This window comes from Papio anubis, chromosome 15, assembly GCF_008728515.1.
Source record: "Papio anubis isolate 15944 chromosome 15, Panubis1.0, whole genome shotgun sequence".
NCBI classification, from domain to species: Eukaryota; Metazoa; Chordata; class Mammalia; order Primates; family Cercopithecidae; genus Papio; species Papio anubis.
The window spans coordinates 58,797,777-58,808,651 of NC_044990.1; the positions used below are offsets into that span (position 1 = coordinate 58,797,777).

At 37.3% G+C, this 10,875-nt stretch overlaps 1 long non-coding RNA gene across 3 annotated transcripts; it reads left to right on the top strand.

The window, feature by feature from the left end:
• Positions 1-5,543: 5,543 nt before the first annotated feature.
• Positions 5,544-10,146, top strand: LOC103879351. Of its 3 annotated transcripts, XR_002518443.2 has the most exons (4): positions 5,544-7,713; positions 8,570-8,655; positions 9,376-9,472; positions 10,097-10,146. It is a non-coding gene; the product is annotated as an uncharacterized LOC103879351 (long non-coding RNA). The 3 variants fall into 3 exon arrangements; XR_002518442.2 differs by lacking the exon at positions 10,097-10,146 and having other exon boundaries at positions 9,376-10,090; XR_002518444.2 differs by lacking the exon at positions 10,097-10,146 and having other exon boundaries at positions 9,379-10,090.
• The last annotated feature ends 729 nt before the right edge of the window (positions 10,147-10,875 follow it).

Sequence of the window (10,875 nt, forward strand, 5' to 3'; positions counted from 1 at the left end):
AAAAAAATTGGATGAATGAATACATGACTGAAATAATTACCCTTAGTCCTTAGTCCCCACCTCACCTATAAAAGAGAGGCATGGGGTCACTTGGAAGATTGGATGACATAAAATATCTACCCAGTCTAGCATATGGGAAGTTCTCAATAAGTATCTGCAATAACTTCAGTTAAATGGGACTTGATAGTTTATTTAGTAAAATTAGCTGTTTTGCTGCCATACTTTCAAAAAGCTTTAAATTTAGTAGAATTTGATTTATTTTATGTTTGCATGGCTGCAGGAATATTCATTCAGGATTTAGACTCAGGGGTTACCTGGAGGCAGGGCATGGGTGGCTCAAACCTGCTGGGAGCTTGCAGGGGCGGGATCGCAGAGGTCAGGAGATGGGAACTCATCTGGCTCTTGCAGTGAAGCAGAATCTCACCAAGAAGCCAAAAACAGCAGGCGGGTGGCAGGCCTATAGTCACAACTACCCAGGAGGCTGAGGGCAGGAGAGATGGCGTTGAATCAGGAGGCGGGAGCTGGAAGTGTGAGGGAATCGTGCCATAAAACCCTAAGACGACAGAAGCAGAACTCAGAATCTCAAAAAAAAAAAAAAAAAAAGAAAAAAAAGAATAAGTTTACCTGCATTTAGCTATATTTACCTAGTAATAGACAGTGTTTCTTACATTAAATCTTAACCGTACATTGACTGGGCTTTCATGTATGACTTCTTCAAAGTACATAAAACACTTTAGGGAAGAAGGGAGCTGTTTAGCTTGTATGGTCGTTTCTAACTAGAATATCTACTCATTGAATTATGTGTTCAGGAAATCTGGAAGCTTGAAAATGTAAATTCCCTCTCACTTGAGGTAACATTTAGGATATTATCCAACATTTAGGTTCTTATCCAACACTGGATTGAAGTATATATTTTTGGAATGAAGACTTGTGTCTGAAATGGTTTAGAAGCTCCATCCCCCATTAGGAGGAACAGATACATTCACCTATAATAAATTATGTAATGACATAGGTATTTCACATGGCTAGCCAGTTTTCCCAACACCATTTATTAAATAGGGAATCCTTTCCCCATTGCTTGTTTTTGTCAGGTTAGACAAACAACTCTTTTCATGTGTTTGGCATTCATTTCCCCAGAACTTCATACAATTGATAAAATAAGTTGTTTTTTCCTCTACCTTCATAACTACGTTTCAAGTTATTGCAAATCGTGATACTTTTTAAATCTAAGATAATATCAAATACCCTCTGTCAGCTTGCAGTACCTGAAGGGTAAGTACCTCTTCCATGTAGTCACTAGCATCATGGCTCAGCAGGTGTTATAAAAAGAACCAGCTGGGATCAGGAGGGATTTAGTATGCTTTCAGTAGTAGAGAATTTTAACAAAAATCTCTAGTATATTTTAATACCCATTTTTCATCAATTTATACTGAGTACTTTATGTTCCAGAATTATCCAGAAAAAAGTGCACATGTTCTTTTTTTTCCTATAATTGCTCTCCAAATGGCAAATGGATTTATTTATTTATCTTCTGAATTATATACTCACTGTATGGAAAAAAAAAAAAAAAAAAGAAACTCAAACAGTTCCTAAACTTATAAAAGCAAAAATCCCAGAAAGAATTCTGTAAGTATATTTGAGACATCATAGTGGCATTTCTGGTTAATATTTGGTGAATATTTACTTTAAAATTCCATATTGCTAGTCATTAGATTCCAGACATCTGGAGGTTTGGGGACAGGTTGCTTTGCTAGAATAAATAGTGTTGTAATAAGCATGCTTCTTTATATTTGCACATTTGTGTTTTCTTAGGATACATTCATGAAAATAGAATTTGAATCAAATGTGTGCATATTTAAAATTTCTAATAATACTGCTAATATGCTCTCCAAAACATTATTCCAGTTTACCTTTCTAACCCATCTGTGAGAGTGACTATTTCCCCAAACCCTGACCAATAGCAAGCTTTGTCAGAATTTTAAATCATTGCTTACCTGGTATGTGATGCAGAATATCTAATTGTTCCATTTTTCTTTGTTTACTTCAGAAGTTGAGCATATTGTCTTATAGTCATTGGACATTTGCTTTTTTTTTTCTTTTTGTGAATTCAAGTTCATATCCTTTTTCCATGTTCTAATTGAGAGGCTTGTCCTTCGTTTATTTATTTTCTGATGTATCCTATTTAAAAATACAAATATTCTCCCATTTTCTATTTATCTTTCAAACCTACTTTCAGTATTTTTCCTTTTATTTTGTGTTTTGCCATACAAGACATTTTCAACTTGTGTGAAAACTCATGCCTATCAATTTTTTCATTTGTGGTTTCTGGCTGTGTTCAGTTGCTTAAAATAGCTTCTTGCAGCCAAATTATAAAAATATTGGCCCTTCTAGTACATTTATAATTTAACATTATCATTCATACCAACTGGATTCCCGATGATTTTAAATTAGTGCTTAGGTCGGGCGCGGTGGCTCACGCCTGTAATCACAGAACTTTGGGAGGCCAAGGTGGGCGGATCACCTGAGGTCAGGAGTTCAAGACCATCCTGGACAACATGGTAAAGTCCCGTCTCTCCAAAAGAAAAAAAAAAAAATACCTGGGCATGATGGCAGGTGCCTGTAATTCCAGCTACTTGGGAGGCTGAGGCGGAAGAATCTCTGGAACCCGGGAGGCAGAGGTGGCAGTGAGCCAAGATCACACCACTGCACCCCAGCCTGGGTGAAAGAGAGACTCTATCTCAAAAATAAATAAATAAATAAGTACTTATCTGGTAGATGAAGCAGAATATCTCATTGTTTCATGTTTTTCTTTGTTTACTTCAGAAGTTTAGCATATTTTCTTATATTCATTGGATATTTGCATTTTTTTCCTGTGAATCATCCAGAATTTATTTGGTATGAATGATAAAGCCAAGTTGCTTATTGGCATACTCTCAAGGCCAAGCATGGTGGATGGACAAGTTTGGTTGATGAAAGATAATAAAGGAACATGATTTTATGTGACATTTTGATTCAAAGCATGACAATTCTCACCCCAAATTAATCTATAGTTGCCAGAGCTAACAAAAACATAGAACAATCAGTTACATTTTTATTACAGATAAACAACAGTTTCTTAGTATGTCTCATACTGTATTTTATCTGGTAACACAAAATTAAGTGGAATAAGTAAATAAAAATAAGTGATATTTGAAATGACAGCCAGAAAGTCATTATAAAATTTACTGATACCTTATGAATTGAGATACTTAGGTTATTCACAATTTTTTTTTTAAGAAAGCTATATTATATCCTAAAGATAACCTACATTCTCACTTCATTATTTCTACAGAGCTATTGTTTTTCAATGTATGATAGGTTTCTATACAACCAAATAGAACTTTGAATCAAGGTTTATCCAAGACCTAACATATAGTTAATCACATGCAATAGGGATGTTATTGTATTTTTTTCAAATAGCAAGGATTCTTGTTTTGTTAACTATGTTAATGGTTCTCAACCCTGGCCATATATTAGAATTACATGGGGAGATTAAAAAAAATAAGATGACAAGAACCTTCACATAGAGTATGATTTATGTTGATCCAGAAGGGGGCCTTTTATACATTATTCAATCTCCCAGTGCATCAGTTTCTTTACTAGTAAAGTGGGGGATAAAAGAATTTCCTATGTCAGAGCATCACTGTGAGGATTAAATGCTTCATGCGTGTGGTGTTTAGAAGATGTCTGACTTCTAATAACCCTTCAATAAACGAAAATCATTATATTATTATACTTTGAATTCATAATAGGGATTCATAGCTCACCGAAAACAAGAATAGAATGTAGACAAGACATGAAACAAAGTATGGATAGATGATGGTGGGTGCTAGAACAGGCTTATACCTGCTTGCAAGAGCTGAATATGTGCATATCTTCCCATGTTTTTAGTAATGTCAGGTTCGAAAATTAGCCATGGTGGCCAGGCGCAGTGGCTGATGCCTGGAATCCCCAAACTTTGAGAGGCTGAAGATGGTGGATCATCTGTGGTCAGAAGTTTGAGACCAGCCTTACCAATGTGGTGAAACCTTATCTCTACTAAAAATACAAAAATTATCCAGGCGTGGTGGTGGGTGCCTGTAATCCCATCTACTTGGGAGGCTGAGACAGGAGAATTGCTTGAACCTGGGAGGCAGAGGTTGCAGTGAGCTGAGATCGTGCCATTGCAGTCCAGCCTGGGTGACAGGGCGAGACACCGTCTCAAAAAAAAGGAAAAGAAAAGAAAAGAGAATTAGCCGTGGTCAATGTGTTTACAACATAGACATCCCCAGATGTTGAAATTTGTTTTTTTAATCCCAGGAAGCCAGTTATTAACATACATCACCAAAGAAGAGGATAGAGGTAGCTGATGGGGAAGTCTAAGAAGATACTAAAGGTTATTACCTTCACTTACTTCACGTTTTGACCTGAGCTTGGACTCAGCCAGTTGTGACATCTGTCATTCATGGAACAATTGCCTGAGCTTCAGGTTCCAGGTTCCAAGAGATAGTGGACAGAAGAGCATGGTGAGGCTTCACTTGGCTTTGAATATAGAATAACCAGGGTGTGATTGAGCTTTCAATCTATCTTTATCCTAAGACTTGGGGTAAGTTATTTAATCCTTTTCTCAAAAACCTAAGGGTTTTTGTGAGGATATGCTCAGGTGGCACAGCAAGCCACAAGATGACATGGTCTATCTAACATTATTTCAATTTACATATACATATATTTTTATATATATATACTTAAAATACAGACGAAATTAAATTAATAAATGATAATAATACAAGCCCACTAAAGGCCTACTTTAGGTTAGTGTTGGAACTCCCCAGCTATCTGTTCACTGGCCTTTGCTTTTGTTGTGTACTTAGATGGAAATGAATGGAAAGTACATGCCTCTGCTTCCCCACTGAACAGAACAGGATGGTTGTCAGAATGAAAGGAAATCATGGATGTGGGCCATGGAGTAGTGGCAATAACTCCTCTGTTTTTAGGAAGGTTTGTTGGGTCTGCTCATGGCTTAGGAATTTAGTGATCAGTAAGCACCCAACCCAGGGTCTGAACTTTGACCAAGGCCTCAGTAGCCCTAAGTGCTCCCTGAGAACGCAAATCCTAATAGACTAAACATGGAAAGAGCCAGAGTCTCATTGCCTGAAAAATTATTTTTGCCAATCTCTACAAAAATCAGCATTTGTTATTGTTCAATTGTTGCCTTTATTTGACTTGCTTTAATGAAAGAAACATAGCAAAGATTTTCTACAAATGATTGAAAATTTCTTCACTTATGGAATTACATTTATTTATTTATTTTTTTGAGATGGAGTTTTGCTCTTGTTGCCCAGGCTAGAGTGCAGTGGTGCGATCTCGGCTCACTGCAACCTCCGCCTCCCGGGTTCAAGCGATTCTCCTGCCTCAGCCTCCCAAGTAGCTGGGATTACAGGTATGTGCCACCGTGCCTGGCTAATTTTGTATTTTTAGTAGAGATGGGGTTTCTCCATGTTGGTCAGGCTGGTCCTGAACTCCCAACCTCAGGTGATCCACCCGCCTCTGCCTCCCAAAGTGCTGGGATTACAGGTGTGAGCCACCACACCTGGCCAGAATTAAATTTTTTTAAAGCACCTTGTATCATTCTGCTAATTCACAATAGATTGCAAATATGCAATATTGCTATTTCAATTTTTTTCTATGAATCTTTGAACAAAATCATACATGAAAACTTCAATGTGACTTTTAATTGCTGAATTTAAAAAAAGAAAACACAATTTTACTATTTTTGCAAGAAAGATAAATCACATAAGACTTACCTATACAAATAATTCAACCATAAATTTACCTTTTTGCAAATTTTCTTCTTTGGAAGCAGCAGATATGTAAAATCATTACACATTATGTTCATGCTGTATGTACATAAAATGGACTAGAGACCCCAAAAGTAAATTCTTTGGAGATTTGGTTCCAAAGGGGGAAAACAAACTCTCTTTGTCTGAACAGGTGAAAGGTACCAAAAAAGAGTGAAAACCAGTTTTCCCCTTTTTTTGTTTTTTTATTCTATTTCTTTTGTTTTTGTAGGAGAACCAGCAGTGGAAGAAAAGATCACTTTCTTTGTAGACACTTTATAGGGTTTCGGATTCTGTAAACTCTGGCACGTAACTCGACCTCAAAGTTAATGAAATCCTGTTAGACTTTCCCTGCCCTCCTTCCTGCTTCCATCCTTCAGATTATCTCACCTTTTAAAAACTCAATTTCTATTTGTATACATGTGATCTTCATGTCATTGGCTCTTTATGCGGGCACTTTTCACCTACATCCTTTCCTTCCCTCATCTGGCAGCCAGTTGGGCTTCTTCCTGCCTTGAATACCACATTCCCTAGTTTTTCAAGCTCAGTCATTAGCACCCTGTCCCCCTACTAAAATTATGAATGAAAAGCCTTGTTGTTCTTTACAAATAACTCAGGCTGCCTCAGTCAGTCAAATTCGAATGGAAGTGACTGCCAGACAAAGGGCCAGGATGATGGACAGTGCTCACAGCAAGTCATCAATGCCCACAGGAAGTTTTTTAAGCCACAATATAGGTAGAGAGGCTTGGGCGTTCCCGGAGGACAAGCTTACAGAAGGAGGCTGGGAGGTAGGGGGAGGGAGACTTTCTGTGTCTGTTGGGAACTTAGAAAAAACTTCCATGAAGCTCAGAGATAACAATGTACAGAGTCAGTTTTGCCCTAGCAAGAACTTAAAATTCCGGCCATGGAGACATCTACACCTTGCAGTAATTCTGGTTTGCACCGACACACACAGACAAAAGTGAAGGCACCAACCATTTACTTGGTTTTGAATGCTGAACGATGCAAGAGTGGGTTACATTCTTGGAGCTGCACAACTCCCTGCTGAGAAGTAGCATTGTCTTGGGCCCCTCTTTCACAACAGGGGAAAAGGTAATTGACAGCCCGATTGTTTGGCTGGGACCCCTGCTGTTATAAAATCCTAGAAGGCCCCAGTCACACGTTGTCAATAATAGCCGTCGGAGGTGAGGAGTGAAGAAGGGCTGTTCAGGAAACAGTTTGAGCCCTTCAAGTGGACAGGCCTCAGTGACTTCTGCACTCTGGCTGCCACAAGCAGCTCATTCAAAAATAACCTTAAAGTAATAAATCAAACTTGTTTCCTGAACTATACAAGGAACAGCTGGTTATTTTTCCTCACTTTTTTTTTTTTTTCAAAAGCCAAAAAAAAAAAAAAAAAAAAAAGAGGGAGATTTTACTACAGGAAACCAAGCATGTCAAAATTTGGCAAAGCAATTTGGATGATTTAACAGTTAAACACTTCTCTTTTTAATGTTATGCTTTCATCAGTCTTTTTTATTTAAGCTTTTCAGTTTTGCATTCTGTTTGCCGCAATTAGTGTCCCTTATCTGTTCACCCCCTACTTTTGAAAGGAAAATGAGTCTAGGATCCTGTCTTTAGAGTATTTTGCTGTGTAATTTCTAATGTACTGGTCAAGTAGCTCAACTTATTTTACAGGTAAAATTTGTTTTCTTCCACAGAGTTGAGCTTGGATTTAGATCTACAGCTCCACATATTTGTTTCTCCTGAGACCCATATATTTTGGAGTTCTGACGACAAGGCAGTTTTTCTTCAGTCTATTGATTTAGGAACCCTGACCTAGGAGTGCATATGCTGTAACTGAAGTAGTCTGGTGTCTTAAGTGAGAACATTTTGCAATTTTTCTGTCTCTTTGGATCTCTGTCTGTGTCTTACTTTGTGTGCCTCTTTCTCTCTTTAAATATGTTGTACTCTAGATTCTGGAAAAAAACTATCTTCTCATTGACTTTACAAATAATTAAAATACAGGCATAAATAAATAATATAAAATAATCTCCTTCACTAATGATTCCCTATGTATCTTTATTTTTATAGAATGACTAATGTTTTGAACAGAAACCGTTTTAAATGAAATTTTTTTTTTATCAAAGTGTGCATCTTAGAGATGAATTTTTCACAACTTTTGGACATCTAAAATTAAGAATGAATGTGTCAGATTTTAATGCACTGTGTCTATTTCAATCAATTTAAATATGATTGAACTGGTAATATTAAAATTAAGTATAAGGTTATGTAAAACATCTCTTTTCACAGGATAGTTTGATCACTATAGAAGTGCTGGTCAGTTTAACAGTAAATGGAAAATTACAAGTTATACTTTGAGATATTGTTGTACATGTATGATTAATTTATTTTTCTCCTTTGATCATCCTTTCATAATAAAATGTTTGTAATGAAATGTATGCTTACAGGAAGATAATAAAATCCAATTTACAGTGGAATTAGGTCATGGTAGGCTTCATTTTCTTTTGTATTTGCAGTAAACAACCATGCCATAATAGCACAAGTAAATCTCTCTTTATGCTATATGGTTAGACTAACACACTTGGTATACTTACAGTATCTTGGCTGATACAACTGTGAATCCATATGGGTGTGGCTTCCATATAAATGTTTCTTCCATATATGGTTGATATTCATACTGAACCTGTTTTGATACAATTTTTCTTCACTTTCAGCATTTTCAGCTTCAAACATGTGTTACGTGACTAGATGGAATTCCTTGAGAACTGTATTAACATGTTTCAAAGAGTTGAATTAACAGGTTAGTACCATGTCAAAAAAGAGTGTTCCTTGAAAAGCTGCACGGTAGTTATACAGACAGTTCACAATTATAAAATTCATAATTTATAAGTGAATTACACACAGAAAATATCATCTTTAAAGTAAATATTCAGTTCTATAGATGATTCATTTCTTTCTCATTAAGTCTCAGCCTTTTGTGGTGCTAAAGGATACTCAGGAATTGATGAACTAAGTGGACCCTCCTGCAGCCTCCCCTACTCCCTCCCTTGGCTTCTGTGGACTCTGGGCATTAGTAGGGACGAGATAGTGAGTGTAGACTGAAAGTGCTCTGTACAGACTTGCTTTCTGGCCTCCTGTTCAGCTGCCAGTCTCACAGCTTGCCCTGAGAATGGACTTCCTGTGCTGTCATTTACACTCAGTATCACACTAAGGGCTCTTTGTCACTCAGCCTTTGAGACAGAAGGGGGCGAGATAACAAATCTAGACTGCTTGTGTTGACTTTGTGGATAAAGTAAAGGGCTGGAGTCAAGAACCCTGGGTCTTATCCTAACTCTGCAACTGCCTTTCCTGTGACATTAAGTCAGCTTTTGACCTCTCCATTCCTCAGTTTTCCTCATCTATGAAATGAGGATCCCTATACTGTGTTCTCTTATTTTATCACAAATATGTGGTTTTGGAAAGAGTTTCTAAATGCTTAAAGCCCTTAGTAAAAGTGTTTTTTTTTTTTTTTTTTTACAAGCAGATAAAATGACCTTTTTCTGCTTTGGAGAGATGGGATGGATACTACAGTTGATTAATTACTCCCTACTCCCAGAAATACTTCTCTTTAGAACCCTGTAAGTAGGGCCTTTCCCTTCTACCCTTGTAAGTTTTTTCTCATTATTTCCTTTTGCGTCCTGTCTCTTCCCTCTGCAATATTTCCTTCCTTTCTGTGTGGGAAACGATAGCCCCATGCTATGGGATCAGGGTGCGTAGAAGTTGGTAAAGATGAAGTATACTTCTAAAAGGCTGTGTTCTGAAAGTGCATCTGCAGAGACGTGGAGGAAAACAAGGAGAGCATGCTGAGTGACAGGAATGGATGGGGATACACAGTAAAGGCCATGGAGCCTCGGCGAATTTATTGGCTTCAGAAACGTAAATCCACAAAAACAGCTACCACCTGGCTAGATGGGTCTCTGGGTCCTGGGCTCACTAATTTAGAAGGATCTTTTTGTAAAGAGATGATGTTGGACAGGGTCAGAACCTATAGTGAAATTCAGGGATTCTGTCTATGGAGTGGGATGAAGTGTCTCTTCCACTGGTATCTGTGGTTATATTCTTTTGCTTATTTAGTTCAATTACGTGAATAAATGGAATGGAAAGGGATTTGCTCTACTTCAGTTAGAATTTGTAAAACATTGTGAGGGTTTTTTGTTTGTTTGTTTGTTTTTCTGAGACGGAGTTTCGCTCTTGTTGTCCAGGCTGGAGTGCAAAGGCACGATCTCAGCTCACCTGCAACCGCCGCTTCCTGGGTTCAAATGATTCTCCTGCCTCAGCCTCCCGAGTAGCTGGGATTACAGGTGTGAGCCACCGTGCCCAGCCAGTATTGTGAGTTTTGAAGAATGCATTTTAATATATTTCACTTTTTAAAGCTCCTAAGTGGTTTTGTTGCTAATTTTTTTGTTTTATTTTCTGAGGAGATTGGTAACATAAATTGCAAACAGAAATTAATTCACCTAGTTTTCCTCATCACAGTTTAAGACGGATATTTGTATTCTGGTTTGCTTATTTGTTTTTCCGGGTCCACACATTCACTCGTACGTGTTTAGATTTTTCATTTGGAAGGCAGTGATATAATTTCAGGCCTATATGTTTTGACACTCTGTTCACACATGGTTGTTATATGGCCTGACATTGTGTTTACTTCACATTTCCTAATTTTCCACTGTATATCTGAGGATATTTCATGCTATTTTGTTACCTAAAGAGAGGCTACTCCTACATGGGGAGACATATATACATATATATAGGAGTACACATATGTGTGCATGTGTGTATATTTATAAGTGTCTCTCCACGTAGCAGTACACATATATATGTGTATATATAATTTGTTTTTATGAGAAGGATGTGAAAAGATACACAAGTCTGTTTATAATACAGATCTGAAGGAAAGATAGGAAAATATTGATTAAAAAAAATTTTCCCCTGGTTTGTTTCATTTCGTACAGCAAACAGGTATTACTTTCTTAATTAAAAG